This window comes from Protopterus annectens, chromosome 13.part0, assembly GCF_019279795.1.
Source record: "Protopterus annectens isolate FY-2018-M chromosome 13.part0, PAN1.0, whole genome shotgun sequence".
Taxonomy (NCBI): Eukaryota; Metazoa; Chordata; order Ceratodontiformes; family Protopteridae; genus Protopterus; species Protopterus annectens.
In genome coordinates, this window is record NC_056747.1 from 636,892,138 (window position 1) to 636,913,511 (window position 21,374).

The following is a 21,374-nucleotide window of genomic DNA, read 5'->3' on the forward strand; positions in this document are numbered from 1 at the left end:
TATTCACCAAGTCTTCAAGACTTACCTTAAAGGCAGACAGAATAGTACTTTACTTTATCTGTAATGGCAAGTTTTTCCATAGGCTGGGAATAAACTGAGATAAGAACTTTTTTCTCCAGCAACCCTAACTTATTTGATGGTATAGATTTAGTTCCCTAATGTGGATATTTGTAGAGCCACTGGTACAAAATTGTTACTGAGTGGTATGAAAAGCAAGAGGTGGTGAAGTGCATTTTAGACAGTAAATATGAAAGTTTAACTTGGAGAAAATTGTGAGGAATATTTTTTTTTTTTTGCTTTTTTATCTTATTCACACAGCTGACTTATCTTCTGGATCTCCTTCCCAGAGTAAGAAACTGGAATACAGACCACCAGACAACCAGAATAACTGGTGAGATGGGAAAGGGCACTAGGAAACCAGGGAAAAGGAGGTAGAGATGACTTGTGCTGTCTCCAGCATCATATACGCCACCACGGGGAAGGAATTTCAACTTCAGAGGTAAATCCTTCGTCTAGCATCCTGCACTTGCAGGATTGTAAGGGGAATGTCCACATAGGAATTTGTGTGGAGGTGTAGTATCTCCTCAGTGGTGAAGTGCACGCTCCGGAGTACTCCCATCTTGTCTTTACCTACTGTGACCATCAACTATCCCAATCTCCACTACCAAGTGATACCTGGCTTGACCAACATGCACCCAAACCGTCTCCACTGACACAGGCAAGCAGGCACATGTTTTGTCATTCCTTCCACAACCTCCAATAACTCCTCCAGGCATCCCGGTCAAAAGGGTCGCAGGTAGGACTTTATCCCTCTAAGCCATGGAACCAACATGGAATTGCATTCTTGAAGGTGTGTGACTTCCGCACTTGGAAGTATATATGCAAGTGTTCCGCCCAGAAGTATGCACAATTCATGTATAAGCTGATCCCCATAGTGTGCAAATAGATCATCCACTGTTTTCCAGTCTGAGCCCCTTTCCTTGCTGATGTATTGCTGTCAATGCTCAGCTGAGGAGACATCAGCACAGAAGAAGAAAAAGAAGACAAAAAGGATAAAAATTCCATGGTATGAATAACCTCACTGGCAAGGTAGTTCATTATGGTGCAGGCATACCTACTACAACTATACTTGTCTTACCCAAATACAGTTATGCTGCTAAATTCCTGACAATGGAATCTCAAATGGCATCAGATGTCTTTATTACCAAATTATGGTAATTATCTTAGCTCTACTGCCATATCTAAGTGAAACATTTTTTTTTAAATCACTCCTAGGAGTGACAGCAGAGCACAGTGTAATGGGGAAGGGTAGCTAACTGTACATTTTTCCCCACTGTAACATTTTCTCTACTGGACTGTGTAGCACTGTCATGCTACACAACACTTCCCATGTCTGGAATATAATGGAGGTCTTTACAGGCAACATACAAAAACAGTGTGCACAATGAATATCTGGACCTTTTTGTTAATGTGGTTGTGGCAGACTGCAGCACCATATTTTTTGCATTACAGATTCCTGGTAACTGTCCTTATCAGACTCCATCTGATTTCTGCACTGCAAAATAGAATACTAGTTATCTAGTATCCTTAATTATTTTAATTCTAAGTTTCTCACCAAACTGTCCCATTTTCCAATGCATGCCTACTCTGACAAGCAGAATAATGAGCAAGCAGGATTACATGGAGTGTTTTCGCCTGAACTGAATATGTACTGAAAAGTGAAACTTTGTGCATATTCCCAAATTCAAACTCACTGGAATTCAGCATGTCAAGTTTTAACTGTCAAAACTACAAGGATACATCAATCTCACCGTTCCTCAAGGACACCAGACCCTCAAAGACTGAAACAAGTCCCATTGCATATGTTGAACCACCATCCACTCTTACCTGGTTCTAAAGCTACTTAATTGACAGGTACCAAGCTGTGAAATGGGAACATTTTCTCTCTCCTCAGCTGCCCATAACTATAGGAGTCCCACAGGGTTCTATCTTAGGACCACTACTATTCACAATCTTCACAAATGACCTCCATACCTCCACACAGCATGCATTTATCATTCAGTATGCAGATGATACTATCTTAATCTGTGCTGCACAAAACATTCCCACCCTCCTGCAAACAACTTAACTAGCATTCTCTGATGTTGAACCTTACCAAAGCCCAACGTATCCTCAATCCAAAGAAAACTCAGCTGATGATTATAACCAGTTCTAACAAAAACACTGATAAGTCAATTCACTAACCTACTCCACAAATGCTACTCCAATTGCTCCAGTGGCACAGGCTAAGCTATTGGGAATAACCACAGACTCCCACCTAAAATTTGATAGTCATTTCAACTTAACTATTAAAAAAGTACATGCCATCTCAACTTAACTATTAAAAAAAGTACATGCCAAACTGTGTCACTCTACCGTATCAAACCATTTCTTACCAGCAACACAAGATCAGCCATTGCTCGCTCCCAACTTCTATCCAACGTACTCTATGCATCTCCCATTCTGACTAATCTCAACAAAACCGAACTAAGCAAAATGGAAGCCTGCTATAACAGAATTGCCCGCTTTAGTGCAAATTGCTCATATAGAACTCTTCACTGTACTGCTTTGAGACAGCTCCACTGGCTTGAACTACCCAACCTCCTAACCTACAATCAGTTCTGCCTCTGTCATTCTATCTATTACCTCCCCAATAAGTGTTCTGCCCTCAAACTAGTACAACTTCACTCAGCCAAAAGGCCTCTTAGATCATCAAGCAAAGTACTACTAGAAGTCACCAGCAGCTACAATAGCTTTGGAGACACACCATATAGTAGTTCAGTGGCTACAAAATGGAACTCTCTCCCCGCCAGCATACAAAACACATAGTCCAAAGATGTGTAACACCTGGCGATTTAAAGAAGCTGAGTGCCAATTTCTTGGAAAAGGCCTGTGTTTATAAACGCCCGGATACCCCAAGGTCCCTCTCTTTAGAAGGGCTTATAAAATGAAGTTGATACTAAAAGAACAAAAGGGTTGTATAAAACCACTACTTGATCAATCTTAATGGTGGGTAGGTAGGTCTAATAATGATAATGAATTAGCACACCAAAATTCCTTACTAAATCAGCAGAGAAACTTTTCTTTTAAGTTTTATAACCCAATTTAACTTGAATTCAATGAGGAATTTGGGCCATTATCTTAAAAAACTGGCCCACTATTATTAATTCCGTTTAACTTGATTGACAGAGTTAGGTCAGCGCCCTATGTAATTTTACAGGAGCAGCAATAATTTGAAAGAACTTTACAGCATACTTCTACGTATGGTCACATTCAAGACCTAGAGGTTCATTTAAAATGTGGATGCTGCAACATGTGTAAAGTGATGAGAACTGGAAATTCCTTATAGTTAGGAATAAAAATACAACATTAAGCAGAGGATTACTTGATTCAAAGTCAGTGGTGTACATTGCTTTGTGTAATTCCTGCCCTTCGCACATAGGAAAAACCAATAGTAAACTAAAAGAGAGAATATACCAGCACCTTTATGCCATAAAAAACCTCTTTTAGAGAATGCCTTAGCAAAACATGTTAGCAGTAACCCTGACCACTCTTTTGTTTTATGGGTATTGATCAAGTACCTTTAACCCGATAGGGAGGCCCCTTTCAGATAGTTCTTGAGTGTTGAGCGTTTATGGCAGTTGAATTTAGATGCATTTAGGCTAGATGGCCTCAATGAGAACTGTAACATTTCATGTGTTCTTAAACTAAGGAGCTACTTTAGGTAATGCCTATATGTACATTATTTTGTGTGTTTAATGCATAATTTTTACAATGTTAATGTAAATGCACTAGTAAGAACATTTTATGTTGTCTTTTATCATGCAATATTTATAGATAATTCAATGAGTTTTATGATTATTCATGATTTTATTCATTATTTTATAGAGTCAAATTAGTTCAGGAAGTGCCATTGTTTGTCACTTCCTGTTTACTGAGTATTTGAACTGACCAGTTTAGCTGTTTACTTGTCTTCTGAGGAAGCTGTGACAGGGTCACGGCCAGCGTTGTCTTTGAAAAATAAAACCTTTTTACGTAAAAGAAGAAACTTGGACTTTGTTTCCTGTGGTTAGTATTGACTATCTGGACATCAGGTTGCCTGTTTCTACACATTTTTACAAGTTTGTTTGCTCATTTTTGACTGTTTGGAATTGCATTCTTGAAGGTGTGTGACGTCCGCACTTGGAAGTATATATGCAAGTGTTCCGCCCAGAAGTATGCACAATTCATGTATAAGCTGATCCCCATAGTGTGCAAATAGATCATCCACTGTTTTCCAGTCTGAGCCCCTTTCCTTGCTGATGTATTGCTGTCAATGCTCAGCTGAGGAGACATCAGCACAGAAGAAGAAAAAGAAGACAAAAAGGATAAAAATTCCATGGTATGAATAACCTCACTGGCAAGGTAGTTCATTATGGTGCAGGCATACCTACTACAACTATACTTGTCTTACCCAAATACAGTTATGCTGCTAAATTCCTGACAATGGAATCTCAAATGGCATCAGATGTCTTTATTACCAAATTATGGTAATTATCTTAGCTCTACTGCCATATCTAAGTGAAACATTTTTTTTAAATCACTCCTAGGAGTGACAGCAGAGCACAGTGTAATGGGGAAGGGTAGCTAACTGTACATTTTTCCCCACTGTAACATTTTTCTCTACTGGACTGTGTAGCACTGTCATGCTACACAACACTTCCCATGTCTGGAATATAATGGAGGTCTTTACAGGCAACATACAAAAACAGTGTGCACAATGAATATCTGGACCTTTTTGTTAATGTGGTTGTGGCAGACTGCAGCACCATATTTTTTGCATTACAGATTCCTGGTAACTGTCCTTATCAGACTCCATCTGATTTCTGCACTGCAAAATAGAATACTAGTTATCTAGTATCCTTAATTATTTTAATTCTAAGTTTCTCACCAAACTGTCCCATTTTCCAATGCATGCCTACTCTGACAAGCAGAATAATGAGCAAGCAGGATTACATGGAGTGTTTTCGCCTGAACTGAATATGTACTGAAAAGTGAAACTTTGTGCATATTCCCAAATTCAAACTCACTGGAATTCAGCATGTCAAGTTTTAACTGTCAAAACTACAAGGATACATCAATCTCACTGTTCCTCAAGGACACCAGACCCTCAAAGACTGAAACAAGTCTCATTGCATATGTTGAACCACCATCCACTCTTACCTGGTTCTAAAGCTACTTAATTGACAGGTACCAAGCTGTGAAATGGGAACATTTTCTCTCTCCTCAGCTGCCCATAACTATAGGAGTCCCACAGGATTCTATCTTAGGACCACTACTATTCACAATCTTCACAAATGACCTCCATACCTCCACACAGCATGCATTTATCATTCAGTATGCAGATGATACTATCTTAATCTGTGCTGCACAAAACATTCCCACCCTCCTGCAAACAACTTAACTAGCATTCTCTGATGTTGAACCTTACCAAAGCCCAACGTATCCTCAATCCAAAGAAAACTCAGCTGATGATTATAACCAGTTCTAACAAAAACACTGATAAGTCAATTCACTAACCTACTCCACAAATGCTACTCCAATTGCTCCAGTGGCACAGGCTAAGCTATTGGGAATAACCACAGACTCCCACCTAAAATTTGATAGTCATTTCAACTTAACTATTAAAAAAGTACATGCCATCTCAACTTAACTATTAAAAAAAGTACATGCCAAACTGGGTCACTCTACCGTATCAAACCATTTCTTACCAGCAACACAAGATCAGCCATTGCTCGCTCCCAACTTCTATCCAACCTACTCTATGCATCTCCCATTCTGACTAATCTCAACAAAACCGAACTAAGCAAAATGGAAGCCTGCTATAACAGAATTGCCCGCTTTAGTGCAAATTGCTCATATAGAACTCTTCACTGTACTGCTTTGAGACAGCTCCACTGGCTTGAACTACCCAACCTCCTAACCTACAATCAGTTCTGCCTCTGTCATTCTATCTATTACCTCCCCAATAAGTGTTCTGCCCTCAAACTAGTACAACTTCACTCAGCCAAAAGGCCTCTTAGATCATCAAGCAAAGTACTACTAGAAGTCACCAGCAGCTACAATAGCTTTGGAGACACACCATATAGTAGTTCAGTGGCTACAAAATGGAACTCTCTCCCCGCCAGCATACAAAACACATAGTCCAAAGACTCCTTTAAAAACCTCATTAGGCAACATCTCAAGCAAAGTTGGTAGTGCTACGATTGCTCCCCAGGCTAGTGAAAGCAGATAAGGGTAGACATATTAAACCTAGAGTACTGATAACAGTTTTCACTCTTACTCAAACACTGGCTAATGTACAATGTATGTACTGTACCTGTGTACTATGTATGTAGTCTACCTATGTTTCAAACTTCAGCTGTACACCACAAATCTATTAATTACCTTCATTTTTAAATTAATATTAATATTTTCTGGTTTGTTCTCTCCACTGTAACTGCTGATGTGCTGCATACCACTGTAAAAACATGTCTATTGTAATTTGTGTGTATACTTATGTCTAAATATCTAAATGTATCTGTCATTTTTTTATGTGGAGCTTTTCTCCCAGGGCCTCTGCTGAAAAAGGGCCTTTTCGGCTCAGTCAGACATCCCAGGTTAACAAATGTAAAATAAAAAAATAAATCTAGGACTCTATGCTTTCACTTCACAACACGGACACTCAGCAAGAGGACAAACATTCCCAAATGTACATAGCCTAGCCTAACTGCCCTTGTGGGCCACTTCACGCCTAGCCAAATACCACATGTGAGAATCAAACCTTGTGTCTGTAAGGTAAACACCTTAACCATTATGCCATCCTCCCACCCCATAAGGGAATGTTTGATAACTACGACAAATGAGAGCAAAATATTCAGTCACAACTCCTTATACAGAAAGTTATCCTGCATATAGAACTCTAGCTCTCACCTCACAAGATGGCTTCTGAAAACTGGGACAAACAACAAGAAGAAATTTCCTAACCAGCTAGCAGAAAGATACCCTGCAATTAGACTGACTGCTCCTAAAAGTTTCCAGCTTAACTTGCCGTAATGGCTATGCACAAGTAAAGGACGGCAGCACAATGACTTAGTCAAACTGTTATACTTATTTACCTGTTTGCAATCACCACAAGTTAAAAGGATAACTTGTTTTTCAGTTTGCTTACAGTTTAGTACAGCACACACCACACAACATTACCGGCACATTACATTCTTCAATATATAGGCAACTGGACCAGTTTGGTACTGGACTTCAAAGTTCTACAGGATAAATAATAGCTTTGTCTGCTATGCAGAAAGGAGAGGATTGTGCGTTTGATGATGGTAGTTAACACCTAATGTAGCATCAGCTGCACTGTGCAAGTGCTTGACAATTTTAAGGACAAAACATTGTGCACAATACAAACTGAACTACAAATATTTACTGAACTAAAAGAAACAATTACATTACTTCAACACTAAGGAAAAATTATGACTATTGATATTTACCATATGCCATGTTCTTAATGAACTCTTCAGCTCCCATTTTTTTTTTTTATTTATTTTTTTAACACAGCCACTTTTACAAGTGCTCCTGGAAAGAAACAAGATTGAAATTCCTGTACAGCAAGTGGTTCTGTACTGAAGTTCAGTGCTAACAGCACAGGTTATAGTTGCAGACTTTCCAGTTATGCAGATGTGTACCTATAGAACAAAGGGATATATGGGGTGTCCAAATGCTAATATTGAACTGTCTTTGCATGTTTTGTTGCTTCCACAGTATGCCATTCTTTAGAGTTTAACCATGTGTGGTGTTCAGTCCTTTTCAGTGGCTTTGGGTTTGTTTTCGTGTCAGGTGGTTTCAACTACGTTTCATGACATGAATCCAGGGATATGTTATGTTGTGCTGCTAGAATCATTTCATACATTTACCTGAACTGTTGCACTACTCTGTTGCAACATACTTGGTTCCTTCGAGTCAGTATATTTCTTTACAACTTAACTACAAACATTGGATACTGTATGCTGTATTACCTGCTACATACTGAACCATTCTACTGGAAATATTGCACAATGTGACAAAATATTTAAGATATGCCTGAAAAACACGTTCTTTATCATCACACGTATCCATTTACCAGTTGTCTCACGCCTTGCTCTCAATCCTTCCAGACCAAAAAGTGTACAGCACAAATAAAATCTCATACTTAAAACTGGAAATGCAAGAAAAAACTGAGTGCAGTATATGCACAGCAATATATGTCATTATGGGCTTGCACCTCACAGAAGCACAAGTCAGGATACAAATTTGCCTTCGCCCTATAATGAGTGCAAAGCTTCTTAAAATGTGTTCATCATTCTGTAAAACAGGCTGGCACACAGAAATAGAATCCCAGAAAAGAAAAACCGAACTGACTGAACTCGGCAGACAAGCAAAATCCCCCGATTAGATTTCACGGTACGTTACCATTCTGTACACGCAATGCAGTACAGAAACTCAAGGCATACATTTGAAATGCATATGCTTTACAAGAATATCCAAGATTTCCGCCTCAAAGTATGTGCTCTAATCCCCGTAAAATGTCTGATTGTTGGGTGTGCGTGGTGCAACAGTGAGAATTAGTCACTGAATAAAACCAGTCTTTATAGATTTATTCTCTTTCTCATAATGTACCTCAACATAACTATCCTTATTCTGTTTTCCGTTAACAATTTAGTCAACAATTCCAATCAGAAATGTCACGATTTAAGACTTAATCCCTTATTTTTTTTTAGCTCTGGTCCTCACTTCTTGAGTCAATAACTTGAATGCTACTACATTCTGGTCGGACACAAGAAACATCAAGTAGAAAGTGCGTTGTATTGTTTACATAAAAACAAAAGTCACCATAAGTATGGCTTTACATACTTAACTCTGTCTTTACTTCCTTCTCAAAAAGGTAATCCACCAGTTTTTAACCTTACACACGTTTCCCCAACCACTGCTGTATTTTGATGTCATCATTCCGAGACAGTTCACGCTCGTTTCCCCCCTCCCCCTTACTAACCTATCCTGGCCAAAAGTCGTATAGTGATGCTCCACTTGCCGTTTGCAATTTCGGGTCTTTGATAGCCATTCTTAAATAGCCATTGAACATTAATATAACTGATACAGCATTCATAGTTTTTCAATTTGCTTGGAACGGTTGGTATTTATTCTTAATTTTAGAAACTTAATTGTTTAAATGTGAGGTACTTTTGTAACAGAAAAAAGTTAGCTTCAGTTTTAGAAACTGCAATATTTAAATAGAAGTACCGACACAAATCTCCTCAAATAAAATGCAGCAAGCTTGAACATAGGTAATTTTGTTTAAATTTAAAAGTTATTAATAGTTGAAAAAGAATATTATCATATTAAACTGCTCAACAACCCGTCTTAACTGCATTTTTAAAATACTGTAGTAAAGTTCAGTAGTAAAATGTTTGTGATGTTAACATAATAAAGAGCTGTTTTAAGACTGCTACATGTCTCAAGTCTGTTTTACCTGATGATTTTTGATGACTGTTTTGAAACTGTTATTGTTATCTTTAAGTGCATACTTGTCAATTATAGGTCATTTTCAGACTTGTCCCTTATTATATATTTTTTGTCTTTGTTAATTTGTTTTTTTAGTATAATTGCAAAGCATTCTGATGTTTTCAAGATTTTGTGGTGTTTTATATTTTTGCCATTCTTGCCATGCCTTTCCTCTGTCCTGCATTAGCATTCTACTCTTTTTGGATAGCCATATTGCATTATTTCTTTTTAGAGTTCCTTCTTGGAGGTGCAAGGCTATTTAGGATATTCAGGAAAGTTGTATTGAATTCACTTACAGCATCATCTAAGGAGAAAATTTTTAGGAAGTTCCAGTTAATAGATGATAGGTTATCAATGAACATTTCTGGGTTAAACTTGGAAAGGTTGCGTGTTTTTATAAACATGCTATTTAAGTGGATGTGTGAGATGTCTGGTTGTACCCTTTTTAATTTCTCCAAATCATTTACGTTTCTAATGCCATGACAGGAATGGACCCCATTCATAAGTCAAAATATGATTAAAGTTTATGAAATTAGCATTATTTCAATCTTTGTTGTCAGCTAGAAGTGCTCTTTGCAGCACCCGCAATGTGCCCAGTAATGACTCCTCCTGCAATTCGTACAGAGTCACATGTATTGGTAACATATCTAAATACGATTCTAGATTCTTTTTTAAATGACCCGATGCTCCTACTACTATTGGAACTGTCTGGGTATCTTTCTTCCACATTGCTGTCATTTCTGCCTGTAAATCCTGATATTTTATTACTTTGTGTCTCTCTGAATGCAAGACACTGTAGTCACTGGGTATAGTGATTTCAGTGATAAATGCTACTTTTGTCTTCTTTTCGTGGACCACTAGATCTGGTTTCCTCTCATCTGTCTTTTGAACTGTTGGTAATGGGTGATCCCATGTGATGTAGACTTCATTTTCTGTGATGCTTTGTGGCTCAATGTTTCCAGTGTTTTTCAGGTACTTCAATATTGTAATGTTTGCACAATCCCCAGTGCAACAGTCTTGCCACATTATTATGCCTTTCAGTATACAGTCCTTCTGCCATTAGTATGTCACAACCAGCAACAAGGTGTGCAACTGTTTCCAATTCTGTTTTACAAAACCTACATTTGTCTGGTGTACAACTTTGTAAACCAAAGTGTACATAGGCCACTATCTTGGGCCGCCAATATTAACCCTTCATCTTTTTGTTTGAATTTGCCTCTCCTTAACCATTCCTGTGTTCAGTCCTGGTCAACATGAGGTTATTCCAGAAGTTTTCTATACTTGCAATTATATTTATGCATTTTCCAGATTTCATAGGTGTGTACTAGGCTAATGGCCCTAGAGCCCCTTTACAAGCCTAGCCCAAATAAAACTGCCCAGGTACCGTGCCACATGATGTTAGTTCACAGTGCCATATCCAGTAGGGCAACTGGAATGATCCCTGGAGTGAACTTTCTGTTTCCCATCCACTCGTCAAAATTTCTCTCGAAGAGGGCCAGCGAGATGCTCTGCTTGACATGAATGGGAAGCTTATTCCAGAGTATGGGCAGTCTTTGGGAGACAAACCTGTCTCTCCAGTGTGTTCTGTTAATTGTGGTAATGAGGTTGTGATCTCTGGACCATGTGGCACGGGGGGATTGGGATTTCTTTAGGTGCAGCATTTCAAGTAGGGCCGGGTCGGGCATGTCTTTGTAAGTCAAGCAGAGATCACCCCTAAGTAGATGATAAGAGACTGAGAACAGCTAAAGTTTCTTGAGTCTGTCCATGTAGGACATGTGTTTAAGGCCTAGGATCCTTTTTGTGAGGTACTTTTGTGGCCTCTCCAGCTGCTCTAGGTGTCTGGTCAGGTACATGCTAAATGGGGTGTTATATTTGATGAGGGATGATGACCTCTTTCTTCTTGGATGCGAAACCTTTGGTTATAAGATGTGCCACGTAGAAGGACTTTCTGACCGTGGCCATGTGGTGATCAAAGGTGAGGTGGCTGTCGACCTGGGTGCCCAGATCTCTCATGGCCCCTTCAGTGTTCAGTGGGCTCCCATCAACGTGGTAATTTGTAGGAACAGAGTTTTTTCCAAAGGGGATGATGATGCATTTTGTGGCGTTAAGCTTCAGGTCATGGTTCCGACACCAGTTATTGGTCTCAGATAGGCCCTTTTGTAGGATCACTTGGGGAGTTGATAATGACTCCTAGCTTGCAGTCATCAGCAAACTTGGTCAGCCAGAGTCCTTTTGTGCTGACTTGGACTTCTGAGAAGTGGATGCCAAACAGGAGAGGGCCCAGGACCAAGCCCTGTGGGACTCCACTCATGACTGGTCAACAGTCTGACTTGGAGTCCGCAACTTTTACTCTGTGGGTCCTGTCTGTGAGCCAATTTGCAACCCACCTAGTGATGTAAGGATTGATGCCTAGTTTGGTGAGTTTATCAATGATACCTGAGTGGGGAATGGTATCAAAGGCCTTGGCCAGGTCGAGGTAGACTGTATGCACTGCCTTACCCTCATCCACAGCCTTGGTGACTGCCTCGAAGAAGTCATCCTCGTTCAGCAGGCAAGATCTCCCATGGACAAAGCCAAACTGTGTGGGGTCAAGAGTTTGGAGATTGCCTATATCTTTGTTAAGCAGGTCCATGATGATGATGCGCTCCATAGCTTTGCATACCAGACTCAGGCTAATGGGGAGATAGTTCCCAGGGTATGTAGGTGCTCCCCCTTTATGGAGTGGAATGACTGTAGCAGTGCCCCATTCGTTAGGGACATAGCGTGAGGTAAGGCTGTGATTGAACAGGGCATACATGTGTTGCCTGTTCATTTTGTAGATCATGTAGGATGCAGGGATATTATCAGGTCCCATGGACATATTTTTGGCTTTGGACAATGCAGCTTTTATCTGTGCCACAGAAATGGTTGGTACCAGGCTTTCTTCTGGTATTGTGATAGGGCCCTTGGGGAGGAGGGGTTGGCACTGAATATGTTGGCCAGTATGTTGGCTCAATATAAGAGGCACCATTGTGCAGTAACTCAGAGCAAATCTGGGTATTGCCTTTGAGGTTTTTGATATAGCTATAGACGGCTTTGTGTTTGTTTTTGGTGGCAGCCGCAATTCTGCCTTCATAGCTGGCTTTAGAGGATTTGATAAGGGATCTCAGCTTTTTGTTGAGACTGATAAGGGAGGTTTTCCAGTCTTGTGACTTAATTTGTTTTCTGCATCAGTTTTTTCCTCCTGTTTTAGAGTTTATTTATGGCTGGGGACCACCAGATTGGCTTCCTTTTTTTGGAGGAGAGTGTCTTGGTTCTATCTGGTATGGCAAGGTCCATGCATTTGTGTACATGTTCGTATAGTGCATTGGTGTATGATTTGGCAGTCGTGGAGCTATTTTCCATTAGCGTGAGTGCTGAGAAGTTATCCACCTCTGTTTTTAGGAGCCAAAAGTCGGCTTTAGAGAAATTTTTCAGAGTGGTCACCTTAGTGGGGGGTGTAGGTGACATGAAGATTTACATGGTGATTAGTTTGTGGTTAGATTTAACAAGGGAGGAATTGACTATAGGTGTGGAGCAACTGTCTGCCATGTTGGTGCTAACCAGGTCGAGGATGTTGCTTCCTCTAGTGGGGGTCAGAATGAGCTTGTCCAGGGCATTGGAATTGATAAATTCCAGAAAGCATTGAGCCTGTACATTGGTACTTGAATAGCTTTCCCAGTTGATGGAAGGGTAGTTGAAGTCACCCGGTATGAGAGTATTGGGTTGGACCTTGATAGATTCCTGGGTGCTTAGGAAGTTGGAGTGCGAGTCTGGGGACATGTTTGGGGTTCTGTAGCAGGCTATGATGTGTATTGCCGTCTTACCCAGTGTTAATTGTACCTGAAGTATCTCGAATGCATTATGCTGGGCTACCAGTCTAGTGGTGTGCATATTCTTTAAGAATATGGAGACACCACCGCCTTTGGAGCATCCGGCCATATTCTGGGGCTGAAAGTTATGGAATAAGTTGTAGCCTGGGAGCGCAGGGGTGCTTTCTGCCTCTTTAAAACAGGTCTCCGTTACAGCACAGATGTCGACATTCTCCATTTTGAGGAGAGCTTTGAGCGAGTGCATCTTGCGATTTAGACTTCTAGCATTGAGCAGCATGACCCTCATCGCATTTGTTTGTAGCTGTTATAGTGGAATTTTAGTCTTCGGAACACTGCCTCAAAAGGGAACTATAGGGTGGTAAGAGCCTTAGCCAGTACCCAGAATCCCAGGGATGACATATGCAGGCCATCTCTGGCAAAGAATCGAGGTCTGATGATCATGTCATCCCAGGTAGACAGATACTGGATCCCCATAGAATGACACCAGAAACTTAGCCAGCTGTTAGTCAGTCATTTTCTGCTCATACTGTGGTATCATTCTGGGTGATGGTAGAATACTGCTCATGGCTAGGGTCATACCTGCCTGGGTCACATAATCCGAAAGTTCCATCACATCTCTTTTCATGTAATCCAGCGAGGTACCTATCAGTCATTCACACCCACATGGACAATGACTGAGTCATATTTGTACTTGTTGTGGAATGACCTGAGTGCATATGTTATGTGCCGGATCCTGGCACCTGATAGACAACTGAGTGTTACCTTCTCCTTGCTCATCCTAGTGAGTAGGACATCAGTGTGCCTCACAATTGAGTCTCCTATGATTAGTACATTGGGCAAAGTGTTTTGCCTCAAGGGCTTGGGTTGAGGGGCACACTGTTGTGGTGAGCTATGTGTTATGAGTTGGTGTTGTGTTGTGGTAGTCAAGTGCGTTTCTGTCTCGGGGGTCTCTGTTGTTTGGGTAAATTTTTATTGAGAGCGTCCGCAAAGGTGGGTGTATGGTTTGTGTTTTGGAGGGCTGCATGTTCTATGTAGTGAGGTGCAGGTGTTGACGTTCTCCTGTTGACCAGCTAGTCTGGTCTTGGAGCATGCACTGCTTCCAGTTTGGTGATATAAGTGCATCTCTCACAGGTATGAGTGTTGGGATGTAAGAGGAAAGGGCTGTCTGTGTACATTAGACATTTCCCACACAGAATGCTCAAGTGTACCAGGTTAGCAGGATAAAGCACAGGAAATTGCCCTACAATCATACCAGGAGGGGTGGTCATAAATAATTACTGGTGCTGTTACTGTGTAGGAATAGCTAGTGCTGATCGCACCCAAGTGTGCTACAATAAATGCTACAAAAGCCTATTAAAGTGCTAGCTAATTATGCTAAATGAAGTGCAAGAAGTAAAAGAACAAGCACGTTCCAAGGAGAAAATTGAAGAGCAGACTTCTGGCACTTCTAGTTTATCTCAGCTGAGTGCCACTGCACAGTGCGCAAACACGGGCTTTTAAACCAGAAAGTTGAAAGGGATGGAAATGCCCAAATGGCCAATAAACTACAATTTCTGGACCAGAAACCACTCCTCTTGTGGTAGATAGGCTACATAGTGCTTACCACTCCCACTGATAAGCTAGAGGGCTTCCCTCCAAAACAGAAAGGTCTGGGGGGCTCAGAAACTTACAAAACAGTCCCGGATACAGCAAACCTGTATCTGGACTAGACTAGTTACAGGAAAGGTGGGAAACAAGCTTAGACCTTTTTTTGCAGAAAAGCATTTAGAACAGTAGCAAAATCACTTTAAATGCAGTACAAGCTAGCACACGTGAGTGTGTAGCAATATTAAGGCAAATACAGTTTAAATAAATGCAGATAAATTAAAAAACAACAAAAAAGTGCAGAAAGTAGTAAATTATGAAAAAATCAAAATGGAGGCACTTAGAGTATCTCTTTTCTCCTTCCTGTTGCTCTTGTAGTCTACAGGACGCCATAACTGGATCCATGGAGGTTAAGCTTCCTGTGTAATCTGTCCAGCACCTTTTGGGGCCAGTCAGTCACTCTGAAACTGTAAGTTAGGACAGGAAGAGAAAATTGGTTTATAGCTTGAATTTTGTTCCTAGATGTCAATGCTGGTTTCAAGATTAATTTAAGTCTTCTAAAATATTCCTTACTAAGTTTTATTCACATTTGTTCATGTTTTATTGTTGATGCTATATCAGTTCCTAAATATTTATACACTCCCTCTTGCTCAACTTATTTTATATCACATTCTTGTCCCAAACTGATGTTTTCTTAGTGCTGCAGCTTTTCTGCTTCAGAGGTTGCTTTTGCACATTTATCAAGACCAAATGACATTCTTATATCATCTTAAATTGTGCTTTCATTTCCTCATCCGATGAGCTGTACAGTTTTCAATCATTGACCAAGATAAGTCTTTACAATTTGTTGCTTTCTGGGAGCCAAATTATACCCATGACCTAATCTGTTAAGCAGACAGCTTAATGGATTAAGGGCAGGGCAAAAGAGAGTCACCCTGGAATATCCCTCTTTGGATTTTTATCCCTGGAATAATAACTTGTCCTTTATCTTGGCTTAACTGAAAAGTGGTTTGCCACTGTTTCATAGTTGCAGTGACAGTTTATCAGTGTAGGGTATATCTTATACATTTTAAGCACTCTTTTATCCATGAATGTGGGATACTGTCAAATGCTTTTTGTAGTCAGTCCACACCATACTTAGACTCTTCCCCTTTTTACATTTCTCCACTATGACTTTAACAACAAATGATCCTTTGTTCAATGTGACTTTCTTTTATTGCCCTTTTCTTCTACTGCCATAATTGAGTTTTTTTTCTGAATGACTATAAACTCTGTCAACATCAGTTCCAGTGTATAGTTTATATGTTGTTTGAAGGCAAGTTATTGCTCTATAATGTTTAGGATAGCTTGCAGGTTCACTCAAGAAGGAGCATTGTTTTTAGCCAGGTTTATGTCTGTTTGGGGTGCTCCTATAAGTAGTTTTCACTCATGGCTAAATCTTCATGCAAAGATGTTAATACTTTTAACCAGAAGTTAGGTACTGCATCTGGGCCTGGGGGTTTCCAATTAGAGGCTTTTCTTAACTTTGCTTCAATCTGTATGGCTGTTACTTCATCCCATTTCATATCCTGTACCTTTGATCTTATTCTTTTTCTTCTATCCATTTAGCATTTGTGTTATATGTGAAGGCTGCCAGCCTAGCTAGATAGATTTTTGTAGATAATTCTATGTCTTTGTAAATATTAATAAAAGCCATAGGCTTGTTCTCTTAAATGTGAGAAGACTGTATTGGATGTTGAACTGCAAAAATGTAACAACAGTGTACTGTGCTGTAAGAAAGCTGATAAGTCAAGCCTTGTATGACTGTTTGATCTCAAACTCAGAGCCATGGTGTCTGAACCAGCAGAGGCTATTGTTTTGAGACTAGAGTTAATTGGTAGATTTTTCATATATAACATCTTTAATTACTGTGGTTTCCTGACCAGGTGAAAGATCAAAGCTATGTTAAACTCAGTTTCTGTTAGCCTGGGAAAACCAGAGAAGTGTCAAGAATGATGTAATGTAAAGCAGTACTGTGTTATCAATTTAAGGACAGAGAGAGAGCATTTTGGATTTTGTGTAAAGCTGACAACAGCTCACCAGTACTGTGTTTGCTCTGTATGTAAGTTTATTTAGAACTGTGATTGCTCTTAGATATAGATAGAACATAGTAAGTTTAGTCTAGCTGTTTTCTGTATTGATGTCAGAACTATTCTACTGTATTATTTTAAGCATTTCCTGTGATCTCTGAACTCTTGACTAGCACTGTGTAATAAGTATTGTCTTGTGCTTTTATAGTTTATTAAATATTTTAAACCTTTCAACTGTGGCTGTTTTGTGTAGACATAGCCGGCTTTAGGCACCAGCGAACGCTGCGGTCGCTGGGGGCCCCCTGTTCACTGGGGGCCCCCAACCACAGCAAGTTATCTTATCCTGATATTTTGTTACATGTCTGTCAAACTAACAAAAGCTAATACACTATTCTTGTATACTTAACAAACCACATGGATAATAACTCTTACTTATACCTCCTTTAAAATTCAAAGATATTTCTGGTTGTAGAAACAGATTTTTTTGTAAAGTAACAGGCATCAGAATTCTATTAAATATTTTACCACTGAAATAGTGCCCGTGGCTTAGTTAAATCCTGCTGTTGGACATTTTCTCCACTTGCTGTACCCGTGGCTGCAGGGGGGCCCCCTTAATCATCCTTGACTGTGTGGGGGCCCCACAAAAGCTGCTGCAGGTTGGGGAAAAATGAGGAAGAAAAAATGTATTAATTTACTAATTATGCTCTTTAACCTGAACAGGGCTGTGATATGACCCTGTTAGGATGAAGCTGATAATGAACATTAGCAAGGTAAGCACTAGAGAGATCAGCAGCCCAGAGTGACGTATCTAGGTGCAAATTTTGGATTTTAAGAAGAGCTGATACTTCTGATCATCAGGGATGGTTTTCTCTTTCAGAGAGTTTTATAAATGCAAGCATTATAATTCCTTTGCTTAAGAATTCAGTGCAGTCCCAAAAAAAAAATAGAATAAAAGCTCAGAATCAGGAGTTTTATTTAATTTTTTATTTTACATTTGTTAACTGGGATAGTCCAACTGGATACATGTACATTTTCAGTGGAGGCCTGGGGAGAAAAGCTCCAAAGAAACACATACGCAAGCCATACAGACAATATATTTTACATGTTTCTAGTATATTCAACCAGACAATATAGATGAGCACAAATTATTAATTTCTTACAAAGACATATACAATGATCAATACATGTACTAACAATAAAGTATAGTAAATATCCTATCTAGAGTCACATCATGCATCTGAATATGGTATTGATAAGACTAAACAGTCATCTCAGGAGACTGTGTGTTTGAGGAAAGAGTAATAGCAGGAGTGGAGCAGGACTGTAGTTAATCAGGTGTGGAGCAGGGACATAACCATTTGTTGCTGAAATGGCTTTTGATAGATTTGTTAAATTTGGATAGAGAAGATTTCAGGGTAATGGAAGGAGGCAGGGAGTTCCAAATTTTGGATATGTAAGAAGAGCAGAGGGAGTCACCGGCATGGTTATGTGATCTAGTAACTGTTAATAGTAACTTATCTGTGGAGCGGAGTAGCCTAGGACAGGAATACTGCTGAATTAGGTTGCTTAAAACTGGTGTTTTATTTGGGTGGGACAGGAGCTTATAAGTAGTGATAAGTTGGTTGTAGATTAATAAATTTGGCAGTTCAAGCTAGTCCAATTGTTTTAGGTTATGACAGTGATGGGTTCTAAAAGATCAGTTATTAGCAAAGTTGGCTATTTGATTATAGCAGGTTGCCAGTTTGCTGGTTTCTTTTTTGGATAGATTTGTTAGGATTGGGGATGCATAGAGTAATGTTGAGAGCAAGTGAGTGTGAGCAATTGTGGTCCTAGCAGTATGGGTCAAGTAGGACTTGTGTTTGTAGAGACTACCTATCTTTCTGTAAGTGTTTTTAATAGCTAGACTAATGTGGATGTCAAATTTTAACTTGTTATCAATGGTGACGCCTAGTAGTTTTGTGTGAGATTCGGGTGTGATAAGTGTACCATTTTTAGAGTGAATAAAGAAAGTGTCGGTAAGGGTGGTATTTTGTGAGGGGTGAAATAGCAGGATCTTGGTCTTTTTGGGGTTAAGAATGAGGCCATTGTCAGTAAGCCAGTTTTCAACTGAGTGGAAGTTATCCTGGGTTTTATTGTGTAGTTCTTGCAGGGTAGAGGCACTGCATATTGTAGTGGAATCATCTGCGTATTGAATAAGACTAGTGCTATTTGCCACTGAGTAGAGATTGTTTGTGAAAATTTAGAATAGCAAGGGGCCCAGTATTGATCCCTGAGGTACCCCAAGAGTGACTGGTAAAAGTGGAGACAAGTTATTGTTCCACTGTACTGCTTGTTGCCTATCCTTAAGATAGTTGTCGAACCAGGAGACTGATTGGTTGTCTAATCCTAGGTTTTTGAGGTGGCAGATGAGTTTGTCATGGCTAACCATATCAAAGGCTTTTGATAGGTCTAAGAAAAGGGCAGAAGTATGTTTACCATTGTTCCTGTTATGGTTTATGGTGTCTGTGAATGCTAACAGAGCTGTGGTGGTACTATGACCTGGACGGAAACCATGTTGAGATGGATATATGAGTTCCTGATTTATAAGGTGGGATATAAGTTGATGGTAGATGCATTTTTCTAATATTTTAGCCAGTGGAGATAGTATAGCAATTGGTCGGTAGTTAGATATGTCATAGGAAGTACCTCCTTTGTGAATAGGTATGATATAGGCAGTTTTCCAGATCAGGGGTACTGTAGCTTCAGTAATTGATCTATTGATTAGTATAGAAACTGGTACAGCTATTTCTGCTGCTGCCAGTTTTAGAAATTCATTGGGGAGAGAATCTATTCCTAGTGTTGTGGGTTTCAGCTGGGATAATAGTTTTCTTATGTAGGAGGTTAGGGTGAGTTGCAGTTTAAAAGTGGGCATGTAGTTAGTGAGGGTGGGGACACCTGTTGGAGTGACAGTGAGATATTGTTGGGCTAGAGTTTGTACGGTTTCAGTAAAGAATGTATTGAATGATTCAGCTATATTATCCTTTGTTAAACCTGATGTTGGGGGTGGGGTGATTATTTTTCCAGGGTGTATTAACTGGTTTAAACCTGCCCAGAATTTCTTAGGGTTATTCATGTGTTGGGTTTGATGGGTAATGAAGTAGCTTCTCTTGTCTTGGATTACTAGTTTTTTGGTTAGATTCCTAATCTGTTGGTAGGCTTGCTGTGTACTAGGGCTTTTATTGGACCTCCAGGTTGTCCAGGCTCTATTTCTTTCAGTTATTTTTTGCCTGGTTTCCTTAGTTAACCATGGGACTGGTTTTGACTTTACTCTAGTAGTTCTTGCAGGGGTGTGTCTGTTTAATATATCTAAGAAGGTGGAGTTGAAGTTTTGAATAGCTTCATCTAAGGGTAGGTAATAAAGGTCAGACCAATTATATAGCTTTAGTTCTTGTCTGAAATGAGTGGGGTTAAAGCGTTTTTTGTTTCTAATTGTTTGAAGTATAAGACTTTGTGGGTGATGGGAATTGTATTTAAGTAAGAAAGTAGTTTGATGGTCACTCAGTGAGTCTGGAAGGGTTCCAGCTAAGTAGTAGCAGGGTATTTTATATAGCAAGATCCAGTCTAATAGGCCTTCATTTTTATTGTTTTTAACTATTCTGGCGGGCTGTTTGATTACTTGAGAGAAGGTATGAAGATTGATATGGTTAGTGGGTAGTTGAGCAGAGCAAGTGAGCCAGTCTATATTAAAGTCACCTAATACAATTGTCTCTTGAAGCATAGATTGAGATAACCATTGAAGGAATGTCTCCATGATAGGGATGTTATTGCCTGGTGGGATATATCCTGTTACTAGGTTGATGGCTTTTCTGTTACTTATTTTAAGCTTTGCTAAGAGAATTTCAGCGTTTTCTAAAGGGGGTGTAGTTGCCTCGAGTTTAGTTATGGATAAACTGTTTTTGTACAGCAGGGCAATACCTCCACTTTTTTTACCTAGTCTGTCTTGCCCAAGTATAGTATATCCAGGTGGTAGGATCTCAGTATCTTGCGTAGATGGTTTTAGCCATGTTTCTGTTATACTGACTATATCAGGGGAGTATTGAGAGATTAGAGTGTGTAGTTCATGTGTTTTTTTTATTTACACGTCTAATATTTAGGTTTAAGAGGAGTAGACTGTTTAAAGGCCTGGAGTTAAGTTGAGTTGTCTTGGGAAGGTGATGTGAATTAGTGAGAGGACTTGTACTGTTAGGTCCTGGGTTTGGGTGGATATCTCCAGCACTCAGGAGTAGGTGATGGA

At 39.7% G+C, this 21,374-nt stretch overlaps 1 protein-coding gene across 1 annotated transcript in view; it reads right to left on the minus strand.

Moving 5' to 3' along the window:
* Window positions 1–9,097, minus strand: part of NLE1 (notchless homolog 1) — a 691,532-nt gene extending 682,435 nt beyond the window's left edge. Inside the window, exon 1 of the mRNA XM_044054321.1 lies at window positions 8,950–9,097. The gene's annotated coding sequence lies outside the window, so the exon portion shown is untranslated. The remainder of the gene's footprint in view (window positions 1–8,949) is intronic.
* Window positions 9,098–21,374: the final 12,277 nt, after the last annotated feature.